The sequence below is a fragment of the Nelusetta ayraudi genome, unplaced genomic scaffold (genome assembly GCF_046127955.1).
Source record: "Nelusetta ayraudi isolate G7.1 ecotype Tasmania unplaced genomic scaffold, CSIRO-AGI_Nayr_v1 ptg000097l, whole genome shotgun sequence".
Taxonomy (NCBI): domain Eukaryota; kingdom Metazoa; phylum Chordata; class Actinopteri; order Tetraodontiformes; family Monacanthidae; genus Nelusetta; species Nelusetta ayraudi.
The window spans coordinates 4,336,237-4,356,236 of record NW_027466147.1 but is presented as its reverse complement, the minus strand read 5'-3'; the positions used below and the strand labels follow the sequence as shown (position 1 = coordinate 4,356,236).

At 44.9% G+C, this 20,000-nt stretch overlaps 43 non-coding genes across 43 annotated transcripts; all 43 read left to right on the top strand.

The window, feature by feature from the left end:
• Window positions 1–790: 790 nt before the first annotated feature.
• On the top strand, window positions 791–862 carry trnam-cau (transfer RNA methionine (anticodon CAU)). Its single transcript has one exon. It is a non-coding gene; the product is annotated as a tRNA-Met (tRNA).
• Window positions 863–989: 127 nt separating this feature from the next.
• Window positions 990–1,071, top strand: trnal-aag (transfer RNA leucine (anticodon AAG)). Its single transcript has one exon. It is a non-coding gene; the product is annotated as a tRNA-Leu (tRNA).
• Window positions 1,072–1,299: 228 nt separating this feature from the next.
• Window positions 1,300–1,371, top strand: trnam-cau (transfer RNA methionine (anticodon CAU)). The gene has a single exon. It is a non-coding gene; the product is annotated as a tRNA-Met (tRNA).
• A 127-nt stretch (window positions 1,372–1,498) lies between these two features.
• On the top strand, window positions 1,499–1,580 carry trnal-aag (transfer RNA leucine (anticodon AAG)). Its single transcript has one exon. It is a non-coding gene; the product is annotated as a tRNA-Leu (tRNA).
• A 379-nt stretch (window positions 1,581–1,959) lies between these two features.
• On the top strand, window positions 1,960–2,041 carry trnal-aag (transfer RNA leucine (anticodon AAG)). The gene has a single exon. It is a non-coding gene; the product is annotated as a tRNA-Leu (tRNA).
• A 239-nt stretch (window positions 2,042–2,280) lies between these two features.
• Window positions 2,281–2,352, top strand: trnam-cau (transfer RNA methionine (anticodon CAU)). The gene has a single exon. It is a non-coding gene; the product is annotated as a tRNA-Met (tRNA).
• A 127-nt stretch (window positions 2,353–2,479) lies between these two features.
• Window positions 2,480–2,561, top strand: trnal-uag (transfer RNA leucine (anticodon UAG)). The gene has a single exon. It is a non-coding gene; the product is annotated as a tRNA-Leu (tRNA).
• A 429-nt stretch (window positions 2,562–2,990) lies between these two features.
• Window positions 2,991–3,072, top strand: trnal-aag (transfer RNA leucine (anticodon AAG)). Its single transcript has one exon. It is a non-coding gene; the product is annotated as a tRNA-Leu (tRNA).
• A 389-nt stretch (window positions 3,073–3,461) lies between these two features.
• On the top strand, window positions 3,462–3,543 carry trnal-aag (transfer RNA leucine (anticodon AAG)). The gene has a single exon. It is a non-coding gene; the product is annotated as a tRNA-Leu (tRNA).
• A 389-nt stretch (window positions 3,544–3,932) lies between these two features.
• Window positions 3,933–4,014, top strand: trnal-aag (transfer RNA leucine (anticodon AAG)). The gene has a single exon. It is a non-coding gene; the product is annotated as a tRNA-Leu (tRNA).
• A 230-nt stretch (window positions 4,015–4,244) lies between these two features.
• trnam-cau (transfer RNA methionine (anticodon CAU)) lies at window positions 4,245–4,316 on the top strand. Its single transcript has one exon. It is a non-coding gene; the product is annotated as a tRNA-Met (tRNA).
• A 127-nt stretch (window positions 4,317–4,443) lies between these two features.
• trnal-uag (transfer RNA leucine (anticodon UAG)) lies at window positions 4,444–4,525 on the top strand. The gene has a single exon. It is a non-coding gene; the product is annotated as a tRNA-Leu (tRNA).
• Window positions 4,526–4,755: 230 nt separating this feature from the next.
• trnam-cau (transfer RNA methionine (anticodon CAU)) lies at window positions 4,756–4,827 on the top strand. Its single transcript has one exon. It is a non-coding gene; the product is annotated as a tRNA-Met (tRNA).
• A 127-nt stretch (window positions 4,828–4,954) lies between these two features.
• Window positions 4,955–5,036, top strand: trnal-aag (transfer RNA leucine (anticodon AAG)). The gene has a single exon. It is a non-coding gene; the product is annotated as a tRNA-Leu (tRNA).
• A 389-nt stretch (window positions 5,037–5,425) lies between these two features.
• Window positions 5,426–5,507, top strand: trnal-aag (transfer RNA leucine (anticodon AAG)). The gene has a single exon. It is a non-coding gene; the product is annotated as a tRNA-Leu (tRNA).
• A 389-nt stretch (window positions 5,508–5,896) lies between these two features.
• trnal-aag (transfer RNA leucine (anticodon AAG)) lies at window positions 5,897–5,978 on the top strand. The gene has a single exon. It is a non-coding gene; the product is annotated as a tRNA-Leu (tRNA).
• A 238-nt stretch (window positions 5,979–6,216) lies between these two features.
• trnam-cau (transfer RNA methionine (anticodon CAU)) lies at window positions 6,217–6,288 on the top strand. The gene has a single exon. It is a non-coding gene; the product is annotated as a tRNA-Met (tRNA).
• Window positions 6,289–6,415: 127 nt separating this feature from the next.
• trnal-uag (transfer RNA leucine (anticodon UAG)) lies at window positions 6,416–6,497 on the top strand. Its single transcript has one exon. It is a non-coding gene; the product is annotated as a tRNA-Leu (tRNA).
• A 429-nt stretch (window positions 6,498–6,926) lies between these two features.
• Window positions 6,927–7,008, top strand: trnal-aag (transfer RNA leucine (anticodon AAG)). The gene has a single exon. It is a non-coding gene; the product is annotated as a tRNA-Leu (tRNA).
• A 389-nt stretch (window positions 7,009–7,397) lies between these two features.
• Window positions 7,398–7,479, top strand: trnal-aag (transfer RNA leucine (anticodon AAG)). Its single transcript has one exon. It is a non-coding gene; the product is annotated as a tRNA-Leu (tRNA).
• Window positions 7,480–7,916: 437 nt separating this feature from the next.
• trnal-uag (transfer RNA leucine (anticodon UAG)) lies at window positions 7,917–7,998 on the top strand. Its single transcript has one exon. It is a non-coding gene; the product is annotated as a tRNA-Leu (tRNA).
• Window positions 7,999–8,228: 230 nt separating this feature from the next.
• Window positions 8,229–8,300, top strand: trnam-cau (transfer RNA methionine (anticodon CAU)). Its single transcript has one exon. It is a non-coding gene; the product is annotated as a tRNA-Met (tRNA).
• A 127-nt stretch (window positions 8,301–8,427) lies between these two features.
• On the top strand, window positions 8,428–8,509 carry trnal-aag (transfer RNA leucine (anticodon AAG)). Its single transcript has one exon. It is a non-coding gene; the product is annotated as a tRNA-Leu (tRNA).
• A 389-nt stretch (window positions 8,510–8,898) lies between these two features.
• trnal-aag (transfer RNA leucine (anticodon AAG)) lies at window positions 8,899–8,980 on the top strand. Its single transcript has one exon. It is a non-coding gene; the product is annotated as a tRNA-Leu (tRNA).
• A 389-nt stretch (window positions 8,981–9,369) lies between these two features.
• On the top strand, window positions 9,370–9,451 carry trnal-aag (transfer RNA leucine (anticodon AAG)). The gene has a single exon. It is a non-coding gene; the product is annotated as a tRNA-Leu (tRNA).
• Window positions 9,452–9,689: 238 nt separating this feature from the next.
• trnam-cau (transfer RNA methionine (anticodon CAU)) lies at window positions 9,690–9,761 on the top strand. The gene has a single exon. It is a non-coding gene; the product is annotated as a tRNA-Met (tRNA).
• Window positions 9,762–9,888: 127 nt separating this feature from the next.
• trnal-uag (transfer RNA leucine (anticodon UAG)) lies at window positions 9,889–9,970 on the top strand. The gene has a single exon. It is a non-coding gene; the product is annotated as a tRNA-Leu (tRNA).
• A 230-nt stretch (window positions 9,971–10,200) lies between these two features.
• trnam-cau (transfer RNA methionine (anticodon CAU)) lies at window positions 10,201–10,272 on the top strand. The gene has a single exon. It is a non-coding gene; the product is annotated as a tRNA-Met (tRNA).
• A 127-nt stretch (window positions 10,273–10,399) lies between these two features.
• On the top strand, window positions 10,400–10,481 carry trnal-aag (transfer RNA leucine (anticodon AAG)). The gene has a single exon. It is a non-coding gene; the product is annotated as a tRNA-Leu (tRNA).
• A 389-nt stretch (window positions 10,482–10,870) lies between these two features.
• trnal-aag (transfer RNA leucine (anticodon AAG)) lies at window positions 10,871–10,952 on the top strand. Its single transcript has one exon. It is a non-coding gene; the product is annotated as a tRNA-Leu (tRNA).
• A 238-nt stretch (window positions 10,953–11,190) lies between these two features.
• On the top strand, window positions 11,191–11,262 carry trnam-cau (transfer RNA methionine (anticodon CAU)). The gene has a single exon. It is a non-coding gene; the product is annotated as a tRNA-Met (tRNA).
• A 127-nt stretch (window positions 11,263–11,389) lies between these two features.
• trnal-uag (transfer RNA leucine (anticodon UAG)) lies at window positions 11,390–11,471 on the top strand. Its single transcript has one exon. It is a non-coding gene; the product is annotated as a tRNA-Leu (tRNA).
• Window positions 11,472–11,690: 219 nt separating this feature from the next.
• On the top strand, window positions 11,691–11,762 carry trnam-cau (transfer RNA methionine (anticodon CAU)). Its single transcript has one exon. It is a non-coding gene; the product is annotated as a tRNA-Met (tRNA).
• A 130-nt stretch (window positions 11,763–11,892) lies between these two features.
• Window positions 11,893–11,974, top strand: trnal-aag (transfer RNA leucine (anticodon AAG)). Its single transcript has one exon. It is a non-coding gene; the product is annotated as a tRNA-Leu (tRNA).
• Window positions 11,975–12,326: 352 nt separating this feature from the next.
• On the top strand, window positions 12,327–12,408 carry trnal-aag (transfer RNA leucine (anticodon AAG)). The gene has a single exon. It is a non-coding gene; the product is annotated as a tRNA-Leu (tRNA).
• Window positions 12,409–12,646: 238 nt separating this feature from the next.
• trnam-cau (transfer RNA methionine (anticodon CAU)) lies at window positions 12,647–12,718 on the top strand. Its single transcript has one exon. It is a non-coding gene; the product is annotated as a tRNA-Met (tRNA).
• A 125-nt stretch (window positions 12,719–12,843) lies between these two features.
• On the top strand, window positions 12,844–12,925 carry trnal-uag (transfer RNA leucine (anticodon UAG)). The gene has a single exon. It is a non-coding gene; the product is annotated as a tRNA-Leu (tRNA).
• Window positions 12,926–13,357: 432 nt separating this feature from the next.
• On the top strand, window positions 13,358–13,439 carry trnal-aag (transfer RNA leucine (anticodon AAG)). Its single transcript has one exon. It is a non-coding gene; the product is annotated as a tRNA-Leu (tRNA).
• Window positions 13,440–13,791: 352 nt separating this feature from the next.
• Window positions 13,792–13,873, top strand: trnal-aag (transfer RNA leucine (anticodon AAG)). Its single transcript has one exon. It is a non-coding gene; the product is annotated as a tRNA-Leu (tRNA).
• A 437-nt stretch (window positions 13,874–14,310) lies between these two features.
• trnal-uag (transfer RNA leucine (anticodon UAG)) lies at window positions 14,311–14,392 on the top strand. Its single transcript has one exon. It is a non-coding gene; the product is annotated as a tRNA-Leu (tRNA).
• A 230-nt stretch (window positions 14,393–14,622) lies between these two features.
• Window positions 14,623–14,694, top strand: trnam-cau (transfer RNA methionine (anticodon CAU)). The gene has a single exon. It is a non-coding gene; the product is annotated as a tRNA-Met (tRNA).
• Window positions 14,695–14,824: 130 nt separating this feature from the next.
• On the top strand, window positions 14,825–14,906 carry trnal-aag (transfer RNA leucine (anticodon AAG)). Its single transcript has one exon. It is a non-coding gene; the product is annotated as a tRNA-Leu (tRNA).
• Window positions 14,907–15,247: 341 nt separating this feature from the next.
• Window positions 15,248–15,329, top strand: trnal-aag (transfer RNA leucine (anticodon AAG)). Its single transcript has one exon. It is a non-coding gene; the product is annotated as a tRNA-Leu (tRNA).
• Window positions 15,330–20,000: the final 4,671 nt, after the last annotated feature.

Here is a 20,000-nt window from a genome sequence, read left to right as displayed (position 1 = left end):
TGGCATTCAGCCAATATTTTTGTTTCTCACGGAAAACACCATGAGAGGTGACATAGTCTTGGCAGTATCTTTTACGAATGGCAGACGTTAGGTCCATGGAGTATTTTTGTTTATTTGGAAAAAGGGAGGTCGATGATGGGTTTCCTGTTGAAGGCAGGAAACAGATGTGCAGTCAAATGTAACATTTAAGGGTGTAAAGGTGTGTCATCTTGTGGTCACATTTTAGACTGCATCGCTCATTCACTCGCCCTCCCTCTCCTTTGGTGATCCTTGACTTTGCTCCAAAGTTGCGTCCAATGTAGCTAAGGATTCAGGAGCACAAAATGCAGCCTGGGAACCTGACTGGATTAAGCCTCCAATCTCTGTGAAGTCCAGATTCAGTTCAGATTCCACCACTGCTAAGTGTGCGCTACAATTTCAGTCTTCTTGTCTAAACTCTTTGAATTGACCTGGAATGACCATGAGTCTATGTCATGACTAAGCTAAAGAAGAGTGGCGCGGCGGAAGCGTGCTGGGCCCATAACCCGGAGGTCGATGGATCGAAACCATCCTCTGCTAAGCTCAGAATCTCCAAGAATGTCCTACTTTTTCTGTCAAGTATGGTTTATGCACTTTACATATTCTTCTATCAACACTGCTGCCGTTGCTGGATTGTGTCAGACAAAATCTACGTTTGCAACTTCCAAGAGTGACCAATGGTACTGGTGTTTGTCGTCGTCGTCGTTGTTGGCCGACTCTTTATGTTGAGCTTTAATGACAATAAGTCTATGTCAAGGCATAGCAAAAGAAGAGCAGAGTGGCGCAGCGGAAGCGTGCTGGGCCCATAACCCAGAGGTCGATGGATCGAAACCATCCTCTGCTAAGAATCTCCTATGGTATCTAGTGCATTTTCTGCCACAATTGAAGTGCGCAATGAAATCTTCTAACCTTATGATTGGCCTTTGCTCTTTGAAAAATATTCTTTGACTTAGAGATAGGTTGCAAAATGTGGTAGTGTGGCCGAGTGGTCTAAGGCGCTGGATTAAGGCTCCAGTCTCTGTGGAGGCGTGGGTTCAAACCCCACCACTGCCAAGTGGGCACTTAACTAAATTCAGTCTTCGTGTCTCAATGCTGCATGAGGGAAATAGTTTGATTGCTGGATTGTGGCAAAAAGCAGCACAAATTGCACTCAGATTCTGCAGTCATGTGGCTCCTTCCCCCTTTCCTGTGACCCAGTCTCTTGATATATCATATTAATTTTCTGTTGTCTGTTTAAGTTCTGTTGGCATGTGGTAGCCAATGACTAATAAGATAAAGAAGAGCAGAGTGGCGCAGCGGAAGCGTGCTGGGCCCATAACCCAGAGGTCGATGGATCGAAACCATCCTCTGCTAAGAATCTTCTACGGTGTCCATTGCTTTTTCTGTCACAATTTACTTTTGCAAAGAAACCATGTAAACTAATGGCTGGCCTTTGCTTTTCGAAATATAGTGTTTGAGTTAGAGTGAGGTGGGAAAATGTGGTAGTGTGGCCGAGTGGTCTAAGGCGCTGGATTAAGGCTCCAGTTTCTGTGGAGGCGTGGGTTCAAATCCCACCACTGCCAAGTATGGTTTATGAACTTTACATAATCTTCTATCAACACTGCTGATTGTGGCAGACATAGCCTACGTTTGCAACTTCCAATGGTACTGGTGTTCCTTGGTAGTCCTGTTTTTCTTCTTGTGCGACTCTTTACGTTGAGCTTTAATGACAATAAGTCTATGTCAAGGGATAGCAAAAGAAGAGCAGAGTGGCGCAGAGGAAGCGTGCTGGGCCCATAACCCAGAGGTCGATGGATCGAAACCATCCTCTGCTAAGAATCTCCTATGGTATCTATTACATTTTCTGCCACAATTGAAGTGCGCAATGAAACCTTCTTTCCTTTTGACTGGCCTTTGCTCTTTGAAAAATAGTCTTTGACTTAGCGATAGGTGGCCAAATGTGGTAGTGTGGCCGAGTGGTCTAAGGCGCTGGATTAAGGCTCCAGTCTCTGTGGAGGCGTGGGTTCAAATCCCACCACTGCCAAGTGGGCACTTAACTAAATTCAGTCTTCGTGTCTCAATGGTGCATGAGGGAAATAGTTTGATTGCTGGATTGTGGCAAAAAGCAGCACAAATTGCACTCAGATTCCGCAGTCATGTGGCTCCTTCCCCCTTTCCTGCGACCCAGTCTCTTGATATATCATATTAATTTTTGTTGAATTTTCTGTTGTCTGTTTAAGTTCTGTTGGCATGTGTTAGCCAAAGACTAATAAGATAAAGAAGAGCAGAGTGGCGCAGCGGAAGCGTGCTGGGCCCATAACCCAGAGGTCGATGGATCGAAACCATCCTCTGCTAAGAATCTTCTACGGTGTCCATTGCGTTTTCTGTCACAATTTACGTTTGCAAAGAAACCATGTAAACTCATGGCTGGCCTTTGCTTTTCGAAATATAGTGTTTGAGTTAGAGTGAGGTGGAAAAATGTGGTAGTGTGGCCGAGTGGTCTAAGGCGCTGGATTTAGGCTCCAGTCTCTGTGGAGGCGTGGGTTCAAATCCCACCACTGCCAAGTGGGCACTTAACCAAATTCAGTTTTCGTGTCTCAACGCTGCATGAGGAAATAGTTGGATTGTGGCAAAAAGCAGCACAAATTGCTCTCAGATTCTGCAGTCATGTGGCTCCTTCCCCATTTCCTGCGACCCAGTCGCTTGATATGTCATACAGATTTTTGTTGAAGTTTCTGTTGTCTGTTTAAGTTCTGTTTGCATGTGGTAGCCTAAGACTAATAAGCTGAAGAAGAGCAGAGTGGCGCAGCGGAAGGGTGCTGGGCCCATAACCCAGAGGTCGATGGATCGAAACCATCCTCTGCTAAGAATCTTCTCCGGTGTCCATTGCGTTTTCTGTCACAATTTACGTTTGCAAAGAAACCATGTAAACTAATGGCTGGCCTTTGCTTTTTGAAATATAGTGTTTGAGTTAGAGTGAGGTGGGAAAATGTGGTAGTGTGGCCGAGTGGTCTAAGGCGCTGGATTAAGGCTCCAGTCTCTGTGGAGGCGTGGGTTCAAATCCCACCACTGCCAAGTATGGTTTATGAACTTTACATAATCTTCTATCAACACTGCTGCGATTCCTGGATTGTGGCAGACATAGCCTACGTTTGCAACTTCCAATGGTACTGGTGTTCCTTGGTAGTCCTGTTTTTCTTCTTGTGCGACTCTTTACGTTGAGCTTTAATGACAATAAGTCTATGTCAAGGGATGGCAAAAGAAGAGCAGAGTGGCGCAGAGGAAGCGTGCTGGGCCCATAACCCAGAGGTCGATGGATCGAAACCATCCTCTGCTAAGAATCTCCTATGGCATCTATTACATTTTCTGCCACAATTGAAGTGCGCAATGAAACCTTCTTTCCTTTTGACTGGCCTTTGCTCTTTGAAAAATAGTCTTTGACTTAGCGATAGCGGGCCAAATGTGGTAGTGTGGCCGAGTGGTCTAAGGCGCTGGATTAAGGCTCCAGTCTCTGTGGAGGCGTGGGTTCAAATCCCACCACTGCCAAGTATGGTTTATACGCTTTACATAATCTTCTATCAACACTGCTGCGATTCCTGGATTGTGGCAGACATAGCCTACGTTTGCAACTTCCAATGGTACTGGTGTTCCTTGGTAGTCCTGTTTTTCTTCTTGTGCGACTCTTTACGTTGAGCTTTAATGACAATAAGTCTATGTCAAGGGATAGCAAAAGAAGAGCAGAGTGGCGCAGAGGAAGCGTGCTGGGCCCATAACCCAGAGGTCGATGGATCGAAACCATCCTCTGCTAAGAATCTCCTATGGTATCTATTACATTTTCTGCCACAATTGAAGTGCGCAATGAAACCTTCTTTCCTTTTGACTGGCCTTTGCTCTTTGAAAAATAGTCTTTGACTTAGAGATAGCTGGCAAAATGTGGTAGTGTGGCCGAGTGGTCTAAGGCGCTGGATTAAGGCTCCAGTCTCTGTGGAGGCGTGGGTTCAAATCCCACCACTGCCAAGTGGGCACTTAACCAAATTCAGTTTTCTTGTCTCAACGCTGCATGAGGAAATAGTTGGATTGTGGCAAAAAGCAGCACAAATTGCTCTCAGATTCTGCAGTCATGTGGCTCCTTCCCCCTTTCCTGCGACCCAGTCTCTTGATATATCACACAGATTTTTTTTGAATTTTCTGTTGTCTGTTTAAGTTCTGTTTGCATGTGGTAGCCTAAGACTAATAAGCTGAAGAAGAGCAGAGTGGCGCAGCGGAAGCGTGCTGGGCCCATAACCCAGAGGTCGATGGATCGAAACCATCCTCTGCTAAGGATCTTCTACGGTGTCCATTGCTTTTTCTGTCACAATTTACGTTTGCAAAGAAACCATTTAAACTAATGGCTGGCCTTTGCTTTTCGAAATATAGTGTTTGAGTTAGAGTGAGGTGGAAAAATGTGGTAGTGTGGCCGAGTGGTCTAAGGCGCTGGATTTAGGCTCCAGTCTCTGTGGAGGCGTGGGTTCAAATCCCACCACTGCCAATTGGGCACTTAACCAAATTCAGTTTTCGTGTGTCAACGCTGCATGAGGAAATAGTTGGATTGTGGCAAAAAGCAGCACAAATTGCTCTCAGATTCTGCAGTCATGTGGCTCCTTCCCCATTTCCTGCGACCCAGTCGCTTGATATGTCATACAGATTTTTGTTGAAGTTTCTGTTGTCTGTTTAAGTTCTGTTTGCATGTGGTAGCCTAAGACTAATAAGCTGAAGAAGAGCAGAGTGGCGCAGCGGAAGCGTGCTGGGCCCATAACCCAGAGGTCGATGGATCGAAACCATCCTCTGCTAAGAATCTTCTCCGGTGTCCATTGCGTTTTCTGTCACAATTTACGTTTGCAAAGAAACCATGTAAACTAATGGCTGGCCTTTGCTTTTTGAAATATAGTGTTTGAGTTAGAGTGAGGTGGGAAAATGTGGTAGTGTGGCCGAGTGGTCTAAGGCGCTGGATTAAGGCTCCAGTCTCTGTGGAGGCGTGGGTTCAAATCCCACCAATGCCAAGTATGGTTTATGAACTTTACATAATCTTCTATCAATACTGCTGCGATTCCTGGATTGTGGCAGACATAGCCTACGTTTGCAACTTCCAATGGTACTGGTGTTCCTTGGTAGTCCTGTTTTTCTTCTTCTGCGACTCTTTACGTTGAGCTTTAATGACAATAAGTCTATGTCAAGGGATGGCAAAAGAAGAGCAGAGTGGCGCAGAGGAAGCGTGCTGGGCCCATAACCCAGAGGTCGATGGATCGAAACCATCCTCTGCTAAGAATCTCCTATGGTATCTATTACATTTTCTGCCACAATTGAAGTGCGCAATGAAACCTTCTTTCCTTTTGACTGGCCTTTGCTCTTTGAAAAATAGTCTTTGACTTAGCGATAGCGGGCCAAATGTGGTAGTGTGGCCGAGTGGTCTAAGGCGCTGGATTAAGGCTCCAGTCTCTGTGGAGGCGTGGGTTCAAATCCCACCACTGCCAAGTATGGTTTATACGCTTTACATAATCTTCTATCAACACTGCTGCGATTCCTGGATTGTGGCAGACATAGCCTACGTTTGCAACTTCCAATGGTACTAGTGTTCCTCGGTAGTCCTGTTTTTCTTGTTGTGCGACTCTTTACGTTGAGCTTTAATGACAATAAGTCTATGTCAAGGGATGGCAAAAGAAGAGCAGAGTGGCGCAGAGGAAGCGTGCTGGGCCCATAACCCAGAGGTCGATGGATCGAAACCATCCTCTGCTAAGAATCTCCTATGGTATCTATTACATTTTCTGCCACAATTGAAGTGCGCAATGAAACCTTCTTTCCTTTTGACTGGCCTTTGCTCTTTGAAAAATAGTCTTTGACTTAGCGATAGCTGGCCAAATGTGGTAGTGTGGCCGAGTGGTCTAAGGCGCTGGATTAAGGCTCCAGTCTCTGTGGAGGCGTGGGTTAAAATCCCACCACTGCCAAGTGGGCACTTAACCAAATTCAGTTTTCTTGTCTCAATGCTGCATGAGGAAATAGTTTGATTGCTGGATTGTGGCAAAAAGCAGCACAAATTGCACTCAGATTCTGCAGTCATGTGGCTCCTTCCCCCATTCCTGCGACCCAGTCTCTTGATATATCATACTGATTTTTGTTGAATTTTCTGTTGTCTGTTTAAGTTATGTTGGCATGTGGTAGCCAAAGACTAATAAGATAAAGAAGAGCAGAGTGGCGCAGCGGAAGCGTGCTGGGCCCATAACCCAGAGGTCGATGGATCGAAACCATCCTCTGCTAAGGATCTTCTACGGTGTCCATTGCTTTTTCTGTCACAATTTACGTTTGCAAAGAAATCATGTAAACTAATGTCTGGTCTTTGCTTTTCGAAATATAGTGTTTGAGTTAGAGTGAGGTGGAAAAATGTGGTAGTGTGGCCGAGTGGTCTAAGGTGCTGGATTTAGGCTCCAGTCTCTGTGGAGGCGTGGGTTCAAATCCCACCACTGCCAAGTGGGCACTTAACCAAATTCAGTTTTCGTGTGTCAACGCTGCATGAGGAAATAGTTGGATTGTGGCAAAAAGCAGCACAAATTGCTCTCAGATTCTGCAGTCATGTGGCTCCTTCCCCATTTCCTGCGACCCAGTCGCTTGATATGTCATACAGATTTTTGTTGAAGTTTCTGTTGTCTGTTTAAGTTCTGTTTGCATGTGGTAGCCTAAGACTAATAAGCTGAAGAAGAGCAGAGTGGCGCAGCGGAAGCGTGCTGGGCCCATAACCCAGAGGTCGATGGATCGAAACCATTCTCTGCTAAGAATCTTCTCTGGTGTCCATTGCGTTTTCTGTCACAATTTACGTTTGCAAAGAAACCATGTAAACTAATGGCTGGCCTTTGCTTTTCGAAATATAGTGTTTGAGTTAGAGTGAGGTGGGAAAATGTGGTAGTGTGGCCGAGTGGTCTAAGGCGCTGGATTAAGGCTCCAGTCTCTGTGGAGGCGTGGGTTCAAATCCCACCACTGCCAAGTATGGTTTATGAACTTTACATAATCTTCTATCAACACTGCTGCGATTCCTGGATTGTGGCAGACATAGCCTACGTTTGCAACTTCCAATGGTACTGGTGTTCCTTGGTAGTCCTGTTTTTCTTCTTGTGCGACTCTTTACGTTGAGCTTTAATGACAATAAGTCTATGTCAAGGGATGGCAAAAGAAGAGCAGAGTGGCGCAGAGGAAGCGTGCTGGGCCCATAACCCAGAGGTCGATGGATCGAAACCATCCTCTGCTAAGAATCTCCTATGGTATCTATTACATTTTCTGCCACAATTGAAGTGCGCAATGAAACCTTCTTTCCTTTTGACTGGCCTTTGCTCTTTGAAAAATAGTCTTTGACTTAGCGATAGCGGGCCAAATGTGGTAGTGTGGCCGAGTGGTCTAAGGCGCTGGATTAAGGCTCCAGTCTCTGTGGAGGCGTGGGTTAAAATCCCACCACTGCCAAGTGGGCACTTAACCAAATTCAGTTTTCTTGTCTCAATGCTGCATGAGGAAATAGTTTGATTGCTGGATTGTGGCAAAAAGCAGCACAAATTGCACTCAGATTCTGCAGTCATGTGGCTCCTTCCCCCATTCCTGCGACCCAGTCTCTTGATATATCATACTGATTTTTGTTGAATTTTCTGTTGTCTGTTTAAGTTATGTTGGCATGTGGTAGCCAAAGACTAATAAGATAAAGAAGAGCAGAGTGGCGCAGCGGAAGCGTGCTGGGCCCATAACCCAGAGGTCAATGGATCGAAACCATCCTCTGCTAAGGATCTTCTACGGTGTCCATTGCTTTTTCTGTCACAATTTACGTTTGCAAAGAAATCATGTAAACTAATGTCTGGTCTTTGCTTTTCGAAATATAGTGTTTGAGTTAGAGTGAGGTGGAAAAATGTGGTAGTGTGGCCGAGTGGTCTAAGGTGCTGGATTTAGGCTCCAGTCTCTGTGGAGGCGTGGGTTCAAATCCCACCACTGCCAAGTGGGCACTTAACCAAATTCAGTTTTCGTGTGTCAACGCTGCATGAGGAAATAGTTGGATTGTGGCAAAAAGCAGCACAAATTGCTCTCAGATTCTGCAGTCATGTGGCTCCTTCCCCATTTCCTGCGACCCAGTCGCTTGATATGTCATACAGATTTTTGTTGAAGTTTCTGTTGTCTGTTTAAGTTCTGTTTGCATGTGGTAGCCTAAGACTAATAAGCTGAAGAAGAGCAGAGTGGCGCAGCGGAAGCGTGCTGGGCCCATAACCCAGAGGTCGATGGATCGAAACCATCCTCTGCTAAGAATCTTCTCTGGTGTCCATTGCGTTTTCTGTCACAATTTACGTTTGCAAAGAAACCATGTAAACTAATGGCTGGCCTTTGCTTTTCGAAATATAGTGTTTGAGTTAGAGTGAGGTGGGAAAATGTGGTAGTGTGGCCGAGTGGTCTAAGGCGCTGGATTAAGGCTCCAGTCTCTGTGGAGGCGTGGGTTCAAATCCCACCACTGCCAAGTATGGTTTATGAACTTTACATAATCTTCTATCAACACTGCTGCGATTCCTGGATTGTGGCAGACATAGCCTACGTTTGCAACTTCCAATGGTACTGGTGTTCCTTGGTAGTCCTGTTTTTCTTCTTGTGCGACTCTTTACGTTGAGCTTTAATGACAATAAGTCTATGTCAAGGGATGGCAAAAGAAGAGCAGAGTGGCGCAGAGGAAGCGTGCTGGGCCCATAACCCAGAGGTCGATGGATCGAAACCATCCTCTGCTAAGAATCTCCTATGGTATCTATTACATTTTCTGCCACAATTGAAGTGCGCAATGAAACCTTCTTTCCTTTTGACTGGCCTTTGCTCTTTGAAAAATAGTCTTTGACTTAGCGATAGCGGGCCAAATGTGGTAGTGTGGCCGAGTGGTCTAAGGCGCTGGATTAAGGCTCCAGTCTCTGTGGAGGCGTGGGTTCAAATCCCACCACTGCCAAGTATGGTTTATACGCTTTACATAATCTTCTATCAACACTGCTGCGATTCCTGGATTGTGGCAGACATAGCCTACGTTTGCAACTTCCAATGGTACTAGTGTTCCTCGGTAGTCCTGTTTTTCTTGTTGTGCGACTCTTTACGTTGAGCTTTAATGACAATAAGTCTATGTCAAGGGATGGCAAAAGAAGAGCAGAGTGGCGCAGAGGAAGCGTGCTGGGCCCATAACCCAGAGGTCGATGGATCGAAACCATCCTCTGCTAAGAATCTCCTATGGTATCTATTACATTTTCTGCCACAATTGAAGTGCGCAATGAAACCTTCTTTCCTTTTGACTGGCCTTTGCTCTTTGAAAAATAGTCTTTGACTTAGCGATAGCTGGCCAAATGTGGTAGTGTGGCCGAGTGGTCTAAGGCGCTGGATTAAGGCTCCAGTCTCTGTGGAGGCGTGGGTTCAAATCCCACCACTGCCAAGTGGGCACTTAACCAAATTCAGTTTTCTTGTCTCAATGCTGCATGAGGAAATAGTTTGATTGCTGGATTGTGGCAAAAAGCAGCACAAATTGCACTCAGATTCTGCAGTCATGTGGCTCCTTCCCCCATTCCTGCGACCCAGTCTCTTGATATATCATACTGATTTTTGTTGAATTTTCTGTTGTCTGTTTAAGTTATGTTGGCATGTGGTAGCCAAAGACTAATAAGATAAAGAAGAGCAGAGTGGCGCAGCGGAAGCGTGCTGGGCCCATAACCCAGAGGTCGATGGATCGAAACCATCCTCTGCTAAGGATCTTCTACGGTGTCCATTGCTTTTTCTGTCACAATTTACGTTTGCAAAGAAATCATGTAAACTAATGTCTGGTCTTTGCTTTTCGAAATATAGTGTTTGAGTTAGAGTGAGGTGGAAAAATGTGGTAGTGTGGCCGAGTGGTCTAAGGTGCTGGATTTAGGCTCCAGTCTCTGTGGAGGCGTGGGTTCAAATCCCACCACTGCCAAGTGGGCACTTAACCAAATTCAGTTTTCGTGTGTCAACGCTGCATGAGGAAATAGTTGGATTGTGGCAAAAAGCAGCACAAATTGCTCTCAGATTCTGCAGTCATGTGGCTCCTTCCCCATTTCCTGCGACCCAGTCGCTTGATATGTCATACAGATTTTTGTTGAAGTTTCTGTTGTCTGTTTAAGTTCTGTTTGCATGTGGTAGCCTAAGACTAATAAGCTGAAGAAGAGCAGAGTGGCGCAGCGGAAGCGTGCTGGGCCCATAACCCAGAGGTCGATGGATCGAAACCATCCTCTGCTAAGAATCTTCTCCGGTGTCCATTGCGTTTTCTGTCACAATTTACGTTTGCAAAGAAACCATGTAAACTAATGGCTGGCCTTTGCTTTTCGAAATATAGTGTTTGAGTTAGAGTGAGGTGGGAAAATGTGGTAGTGTGGCCGAGTGGTCTAAGGCGCTGGATTAAGGCTCCAGTCTCTGTGGAGGCGTGGGTTCAAATCCCACCACTGCCAAGTATGGTTTATGAACTTTACATAATCTTCTATCAACACTGCTGCGATTCCTGGATTGTGGCAGACATAGCCTACGTTTGCAACTTCCAATGGTACTGGTGTTCCTTGGTAGTCCTGTTTTTCTTGTTGTGCGACTCTTTACGTTGAGCTTTAATGACAATAAGTCTATGTCAAGGGATGGCAAAAGAAGAGCAGAGTGGCGCAGAGGAAGCGTGCTGGGCCCATAACCCAGAGGTCGATGGATCGAAACCATCCTCTGCTAAGAATCTCCTATGGTATCTATTACATTTTCTGCCACAATTGAAGTGCGCAATGAAACCTTCTTTCCTTTTGACTGGCCTTTGCTCTTTGAAAAATAGTCTTTGACTTAGCGATAGCGGGCCAAATGTGGTAGTGTGGCCGAGTGGTCTAAGGCGCTGGATTAAGGCTCCAGTCTCTGTGGAGGCGTGGGTTAAAATCCCACCACTGCCAAGTGGGCACTTAACCAAATTCAGTTTTCTTGTCTCAATGCTGCATGAGGAAATAGTTGGATTGCTGGATTGTGGCAAAAAGCAGCACAAATTGCACTCAGATTCTGCAGTCATGTGGCTCCTTCCCCCATTCCTGCGACCCAGTCTCTTGATATATCATACTGATTTTTGTTGAATTTTCTGTTGTCTGTTTAAGTTATGTTGGCATGTGGTAGCCAAAGACTAATAAGATAAAGAAGAGCAGAGTGGCGCAGCGGAAGCGTGCTGGGCCCATAACCCAGAGGTCGATGGATCGAAACCATCCTCTGCTAAGGATCTTCTACGGTGTCCATTGCTTTTTCTGTCACAATTTACGTTTGCAAAGAAATCATGTAAACTAATGTCTGGTCTTTGCTTTTCGAAATATAGTGTTTGAGTTAGAGTGAGGTGGAAAAATGTGGTAGTGTGGCCGAGTGGTCTAAGGCGCTGGATTTAGGCTCCAGTCTCTGTGGAGGCGTGGGTTCAAATCCCACCACTGCCAAGTGGGCACTTAACCAAATTCAGTTTTCGTGTGTCAACGCTGCATGAGGAAATAGTTGGATTGTGGCAAAAAGCAGCACAAATTGCTCTCAGATTCTGCAGTCATGTGGCTCCTTCCCCATTTCCTGCGACCCAGTCTCTTGATATGTCATACTGATTTTTGTTGAAGTTTCTGTGTTCTGTTTGCATGTGGTAAACTAAGACTAATAAGCTGAAGAAGAGCAGAGTGGCGCAGCGGAAGCGTGCTGGGCCCATAACCCAGAGGTCGATGGATCGAAACCATCCTCTGCTAAACTCAGAATCTCGAAGAATCTCCTACTTTTTCTGTCAATATTTAAGCGCGCAAAGAAACCTCTTGACCTTATACTTGCCAATTGCTCTTCGAAATATAGTCTTTGAGTTTAAGAGTTGTAGGAAAATATGGTAGTGTGGCCGAGTGGTCTAAGGCGCTGGATTAAGGCTCCAGTCTCTGTGGAGGCGTGGGTTCAAATCCCACCACTGCCAAGTATGGTTTATACACTTTACATAATCTTCTGTCAACACTGCTGCGATTCCTGGATTGTGGCAGACATAGCCTATGTTTGCAACTTCCAATGGTACTGGTTGAGCGACTCTTTACGTTGAGCTTTAATGACAATAAGTCTATGTCAAGGCATAGCAAAAGAAGCGCAGAGGAAGCGTGCTGGGCCCATAACCCAGAGGTCGATGGATCGAAACCATCCTCTGCTAAGAATCTCCTGTGGTGTCTGTTACATTTTCTACCACAATTGAAGTCTGCAATGAAACCTTCTTTCCTTTTGACTGGCCTTTGCTCTTTGAAAAATAGTCTTTGACTTAGAGATAGTTGGCCAAATGTGGTAGTGTGGCCGAGTGGTCTAAGGCGCTGGATTAAGGCTCCAGTATCTGTGGAGGCGTGGGTTCAAATCCCACCACTGCCAAGTGGGCACTTAACCAAATTCAGTTTTCTTGTCTCAATGCTGCATGAGGAAATAGTTTGATTGCTGGATTGTGGCAAAAAGCAGCACAAATTGCACTCAGATTCTGCAGTCATGTGGCTCCTTCCCCCATTCCTGCGACCCAGTCTCTTGATATATCATACTGATTTTTGTTGAAGTTTCTGTTGTCTGTTTAAGTTCTGTTGGCATGTGGTAGCCAAAGACTAATAAGATAAAGAAGAGCAGAGTGGCGCAGCGGAAGCGTGCTGGGCCCATAACCCAGAGGTCGATGGATCGAAACCATCCTCTGCTAAGAATCTTCTACGGTGTCCATTGCTTTTTCTGTCACAATTTACGTTTGCAAAGAAACCATGTAAACTAATGGCTGGCCTTTGCTTTTCGAAATATAGTGTTTGAGTTAGAGTGAGGTGGAAACGTGGTAGTGTGGCCGAGTGGTCTAAGGCGCTGGATTTAGGCTCCAGTCTCTGTGGAGGCGTGGGTTCAAATCCCACCACTGCCAATTGGGCACTTAACCAAAGTCAGTTTTCGTGTCTCAACGCTGCATGAGGAAATAGTTGGATTGTGGCAAAAAGCAGCACAAATTGCACTCAGATTCTGCAGTCATGTGGCTCCTTCCCCCTTTCCTGCGACCCAGTCTCTTGATATGTCATACAGATTTTTGTTGAAGTTTCTGTTGTCTGTTTAAGTTCTGTTTGCATGTGGTAGCCTAAGACTAAAAAGCTGAAGAAGAGCAGAGTGGCGCAGCGGAAGCGTGCTGGGCCCATAACCCAGAGGTCGATGGATCAAAACCATCCTCTGCTAAACTCAGAATCTCGAAGAATCTCCTACTTTTTCTGTCACTATTTAAGCGCGCAAAGAAACCTCTTGACCTTATACTTGCCAATTGCTCTTCGAAATATAGTCTTTGAGTTTAAGAGATGTAGGAAAATATGGTAGTGTGGCCGAGTGGTCTAAGGCGCTGGATTAAGGCTCCAGTCTCTGTGGAGGCGTGGGTTCAAATCCCACCACTGCCAAGTATGGTTTATACACTTTACATAATCTTCTGTCAACACTGCTGCGATTCCTGGATTGTGGCAGACATAGCCTACGTTTGCAACTTCCAATGGTACTGGTTGAGCGACTCTTTACGTTGAGCTTTAATGACAATAAGTCTATGTCAAGGCATAGCAAAAGAAGCGCAGAGGAAGCGTGCTGGGCCCATAACCCAGAGGTCGATGGATCGAAACCATCCTCTGCTAAGAATCTCCTGTGGTATCTATTACATTTTCTACCACAATTGAAGTCTGCAATGAAACCTTCTTTCCTTTTGACTGGCCTTTGCTCTTTGAAAAATAGTCTTTGACTTAGAGATAGTTGGCCAAATGTGGTAGTGTGGCCGAGTGGTCTAAGGCGCTGGATTAAGGCTCCAGTCTCTGTGGAGGCGTGGGTTCAAATCCCACCACTGCCAAGTGGGCACTTAACCAAATCCAGTTTTCTTGTCTCAATGCTGCATGAGGAAATAGTTTGATTGCTGGATTGTGGCAAAAAGCAGCACAAATTGCACTCAGATTCTGCAGTCATGTGGCTCCTTCCCCCATTCCTGCGACCCATTCTCTTGATATATCGTACTGATTTTTGTTGAATTTTCTGTTGTCTGTTTAAGTTCTGTTGGCATGTGGTAGCCAAAGACTAATAAGATAAAGAAGAGCAGAGTGGCGCAGCGGAAGCGTGCTGGGCCCATAATCCAGAGGTCGATGGATCGAAACCATCCTCTGCTAAGGATCTTCTGCGGTGTCCTTTGCTTTTTCTGTCACAATTTACGTTTGCAAAGAAACCATGTAAACTAATGGCTGGCCTTTGCTTTCCGAAATATAGTGTTTGAGTTAGAGTGAGGTGGAAAAATGTGGTAGTGTGGCCGAGTGGTCTAAGGCGCTGGATTTAGGCTCCAGTCTCTGTGGAGGCGTGGGTTCAAATCCCACCACTGCCAAGTGGGCACTTAACCAAATTCAGTTTTCGTGTGTCAACGCTGCATGAGGAAATAGTTGGATTGTGGCAAAAAGCAGCACAAATTGCTCTCAGATTCTGCAGTCATGTGGCTCCTTCCCCATTTCCTGCGACCCAGTCTCTTGATATGTCATACAGATTTTTGTTGAAGTTTCTGTTGTCTGTTTAAGTTCTGTTTGCATGTGGTAGCCTAAGACTAATAAGCTGAAGAAGAGCAGAGTGGCGCAGCGGAAGCGTGCTGGGCCCATAACCCAGAGGTCGATGGATCGAAACCATCCTCTGCTAAACTCAGAATCTCGAAGAATCTCCTACTTTTTCTGTCACTATTTAAGCGCGCAAAGAAACCTCTTGACTTTATACTTGCCAATTGCTCTTCGAAATATAGTCTTTGAGTTTATGAGTTGTAGGAAAATATGGTAGTGTGGCCGAGTGGTCTAAGGCGCTGGATTAAGGCTCCAGTCTCTGTGGAGGCGTGGGTTCAAATCCCACCACTGCCAAGTATGGTTTATACACTTTACATAATCTTCTATCAACACTGCTGCGATTCCTGGATTGTGGCAGACATAGCCTACGTTTGCAACTTCCAATGGTACTGGTTGTGCGACTCTTTATGTTGAGCTTTAATGACAATAAGTCTATGTCAAGGCATAGCAAAAGAAGCGTGCTGGGCCCATAACCCAGAGGTCGATGGATCGAAACCATCCTCTGCTAAGAATCTTCTACGGTGTCCATCGCTTTTTCTTTCACAATTTACGTTTGCAAAGAAACCATGTAAACTAATGGCTGGCCTTTGCTTTTCGAAATATAGTGTTTGAGTTAGAGTGAGGTGGAAAAATGTGGTAGTGTGGCCGAGTGGTCTAAGGCGCTGGATTAAGGCCCCAGTCTCTGTGGAGGCGTGGGTTCAAATCCCACCACTGCCAAGTATGGTTTATACACTTTACATATTCTTCTATCAACACTACTGCGATTCCTGCATTGTGGCAGACATAGCCTACATTCCCAACTTTCAAAAGTGACCAGTGGTCATTTCGTTTCACAATATTGTATGAGTCTATGTCCAGACTCAGCTAAAGAAGCGCAAAGTGGCGCAGTTGAGATTCAAAAGTTACAGCTGATGTCAAGAAGTCTGCAGCGTGGTGTTCTGCAAAACTTCCCTCACATGCAAGCAGAACTACAACATCAAGGGAAGAGCCAGTTATGTGTGTTTTCTATTTGGTGTAGATATTGATGTGGGCGTCAACGTGTTTTAATGATCACAACTTCAGTTCTGACCCAGCTTTTTTTTCTGGGCTGATTTTCACACCTGCTCCCAGTCTGCAATCTACACATCTGTAGCTCATCCCCTGCAATCAGCTTCAGCTCTCTGAAGCTCCAACTCAGGAGTCACTCTTTGCTAGATAGTCTTTGCACATATGCAAGTGGTTTCAGCACTTGTTAAAACTTTTTTTTTGATCCTCGGAATTCTGACCCCTCGCCTGATGGGCACTTCATCTCTGCCTGTTCCCCTGGTTCTTATTACCGTGAGTAGCATCTGCGAGTAAGCCTTGTGTTCTGCTGCTGTTATGCTACTGTTTTTTTTTTGTTTTTTTATGCTTTTAATTCCTTCATGTTGCTGTCGAACGACCGGGCAGTGGTTCTCAGGCTCACTCCCAGCAAAAATGTGGAGAAAGTGGCCAGAAGTGACGTTTGAGGTCAGCCAGGTACAAGGCTTTGTCTTGTCTGTTGATTAGTGGACAAAATGTAAATGTACCTTTGTTCATTTTTCACCTGCACTAGGAAGTGTGTGTGTGTGTGTGTGTGTGTGTGTGTGTGTGTGTGTGTGTGTGTGTGTGTGTGTGTGTGTGTGTGTGTGTGTGTGTGTGTGTGGTCATGGCTATCAGTTCACAGATGTTGACAGTAAAATACAATAACACATATAAACATCAATGCAGTACACTAGGAAAGGTATTTTACAGTTGAGTGGACAAAATACTGGACATGGGTCTCAACCGATTAGGGAAAATAAATAATACTGCTTAATAAATATTCTAAAAGTCTGATGTGTTTCCTAGCACAGCAAAAACAGATGAACACAGTCCTGTTGGACAAAAATATGATGGCAAAATATTTCACGTGACTTCATTGGGATCCACTAAACAGCCAAAGGCTGATATGTTTTATTTTACGGCCAAACATCCCATAAACCAGCATTCTTTTGTCATGTCTGCAGGAGTTGCCACAGCAAATCATCTGCCTCTATCTATCTGCATCCTCTTCTCTCACACCACCTACTACTTAATGTGTTTTTTTCTCACTTCGTCCATAAATCTCATGTTCCGCTACGTCTCCTGCCTGGTAGATCCAACCAATATATTTACAAGCCCCCCCCCACACACACACACGGTATCTATCCTAACCATCACAGTCCAGTCTCCCTGGCTTTATCTCCTCAAACATCTCACTTGTGCTGTACACATGATGTACTACACTCCCAGATAATGTCAATATTTTAATTTCTGCTACCGCCAGCTCTGGCTACATCTCAGCTCAGCCTCGTTTGGAGATTTCCAAACCCTACACCCGGTCCTGGTTTCACCACTATGTTCTACGTCTTTCCTTTCCTTCTATTGTACATCATCACAGCTGACATTTTTCTCGAACCATTCCATCCTACTTGCACATGCTTCTTCAACTCCTTTCCACAATGTAGTTAAAATCTTAATCTGGGATTAGTCAACAAAAACAAATACAAAAAAACATACAGCACTCTAACCACCTTAAGACGGAAAGCTGGAGAACAAGACACAAAATAAACGGTAGCCTGCCCTTACTACAAAATAATCTTCAACATAAAAGAATCAGTGAACGCAGTCGTTGTTATGAAAAGGGTTGGTTGAGTCTCTGTGCTTCCAGGCCACCAGCTGCTTCCATCTGTTTAGCTTTTGAAGATTCCCCTAGCTGGAGTTGCCAGTAACCCAACAGGATGCCGCACTGAATTTGCCAACTACAGCTAGCAGAAAGTCAATGTTCCAATTCCAGCTATGGCACAGACCAATTAGTGGGGGCGAAAGGGTGGGAGAAGAAAGAAGGGGGCGTGTTATTACAGTTGAAAAATTGTTCCTCACTTTTCATCAGCAATGTTTCCTTCGTCAGATAGACTGAAAGGTTGATGGTTCAAACTGTTTCATCCCAGTGTCTGTCGCTGTGTCCTTGGGCAAGACATTCTGTCCACATTGCCTTGTACACATGTAAGTGAATGTTCAATGGTGTGTGTGATGGAGCGGCTGTGTGGTGCAGATTGGCAGCCACAATTCCATCAGTCTGTCCCACGGCAGTTGTGGTTGCAATTGTAGTATACCACCAGTGTAAATAAATAATGGCTTCAATGTTAATTTAAAGTCTTTATTTTGAAAGGTCAGGTTGTTTTGTGTGTGTCTCCTTGTCACTCCAACCAGTGGAGGCAGATGACTACCCTACAGAGTGCAGGTCTATGTGAGGTTTCTTCCCGCTGGGGAGTTTTTGCTGCCCACTGTCGCATTATGTTTGCTCTGGAGGAATATCTTTGTTTTCTCTTTGATGGTACAAAGCGCTCCCAAGACAGACTTGCAATGCTCAAACCATGATCCTGAATGTTGTGAACATAGTTTTAAATTTAATTTCTTGAAAGAAAGAAGACAATCATTAGGCGCAAAGTGAGGCAGTGGAAAAAAAAAAAATCATTGTCCATAATAACGGTTATAATTTAGGCTTGAATCAGCAACACCTGAAGCATTCTGGCACTGAAGGTTTCCTTATAACACATCTAAAGCACGACAGCAGTTCTGCATTTCTAAATCCAACTGTAAAGGTTAACTATGTAATATTTGGGGATTTTTAAGAAGAAACAGCGACATCAAGGAGTTTCAGATTGCAGCGCTCTTTCACTTAAGTCCCCTTAGGGACTCCATACCCTCCGTAACCTCCCTCTACCAATATAGAAGTCATAAGTGAAGCCACATTTTAAATACGGGACCTTTAAAACGAGAACAAAGGGGGTAAAAACAGAAGGGGGAAAAAACGTGAGAATGATTTGAAAGCTGATTTACTCCAGCTTGGCCTCTCCAACGACAGCGGCAGATATAAAAGCTGGTCGAGCGTGACCGTTTGGAGTAAGTGCCATGATGTTGGTAATTTGCAGGCATCTTGGCCTGCAAGCCTGATTGGATCAGGGTACGCTCTAATTACAAAGGGGTTTATGGGCTTCTGCCTTGGTGGATTAGTCTTAAAGCTGTAGTAATTTGTGCCTGGCACGCTACGTGATGAAGGTGCTGTTTACTGTGTGCGGCTCTGCTCTGTGGCATGTTTTTGATGCAACTTAATCTGCATAAATTTCACAGAATAAAGTAGCAAAACACCAGCCAAGGAGTACATTGTGTGCGAGCGTCTTCGCGGGGTTGCACCTCGGGAGCTCATTTGCTCTGTTTATTTCCTCAATAGCGGAGAAACAAGTAAAAGAGTTACAGGGTGAACAAAAAAAAAGTAAGTGGCCTGAAACAGGAAGTGGGTTTCAGGGCAAGCAGACAGAAGAAGGTTCAGGGCAGGTGTGGAATGAAAGCTCTGTTTCATCATAAGTTTTTTCTTTTTTTTTTTTGTTTGAGCTATCAACTCCTGACACCTGGATAGTAAAGGCAATTAAAAACAGCAACAGCACCCACTGTTGTTAAGGAGGAAAACGCAGATGAGAGAAACTGCAGAAATGAGCCACAGCAGCAACGGTGTGTTTTCCGGCTCCTGCCAAGGTTGCTGTGGCTGAGTTGAATGAAACAGTCAATTTATTATATTTCAAAACGCTTCTCAGGGCTTGGACACACACACTGTGGAACAACAGCACCATCAATCACGTTTAAATTAAATCCTCTGCTTTAAGCTATGCACACACGTCTGCGTTTCTCTCCATCCTCCGCTCTCCTCCTTTCACCGCCGTATTTCTCAGTCCATCAACGCTTCCCTTTCTTTTCATCAGGTTTTTATTTATTCATTTATTTTTTTTTTTTTATTGGCCACGCGTCTCGCGGCTTTTAACTTGTCTCTTACCAAGTGCCAATCAATCATCAGCGCATCTCGCCTCTCTCACTCCTTCTCACCCCCCTTCTTCGCTCTTTACCTTCTTTTTATGCTGCCCCACACATTATCCATCACGCCGCCCAACAAACGGCTCTCCCTCCTGCAATCTCTGGTCACCGATCCATCAGTCAGCCCACGCTTTGGCCTCGCTGATGCTCCAAAGATTAAGAAGCACTTTACAGTTTATATCCTTCACATAAGAATACAGCAGAGTATGCACTTTAGTACAGAGGCATGACGATGTATGACTGTTGCAATGTTGCAAATGATTTTTTTTTTTCTTTTTTGAACTCTTGAGGTACTTTCAGATGAGGGAAGGAGGCATCCCTGATGGATGTCCTTTAATAGTTTGATATGAATCCGTTTTCCTGCGTGCAGTTTAAAGCCAGTTCCATCCTTTCCCCCCACTATTTACATGATGTAGTCAAAGATCCACTATTAATCTCTGCCTGTGTTTGCCGAGTGCACCACTGATGATGAAAAGTACACAAGTTTGGCCCAGTGTTTCT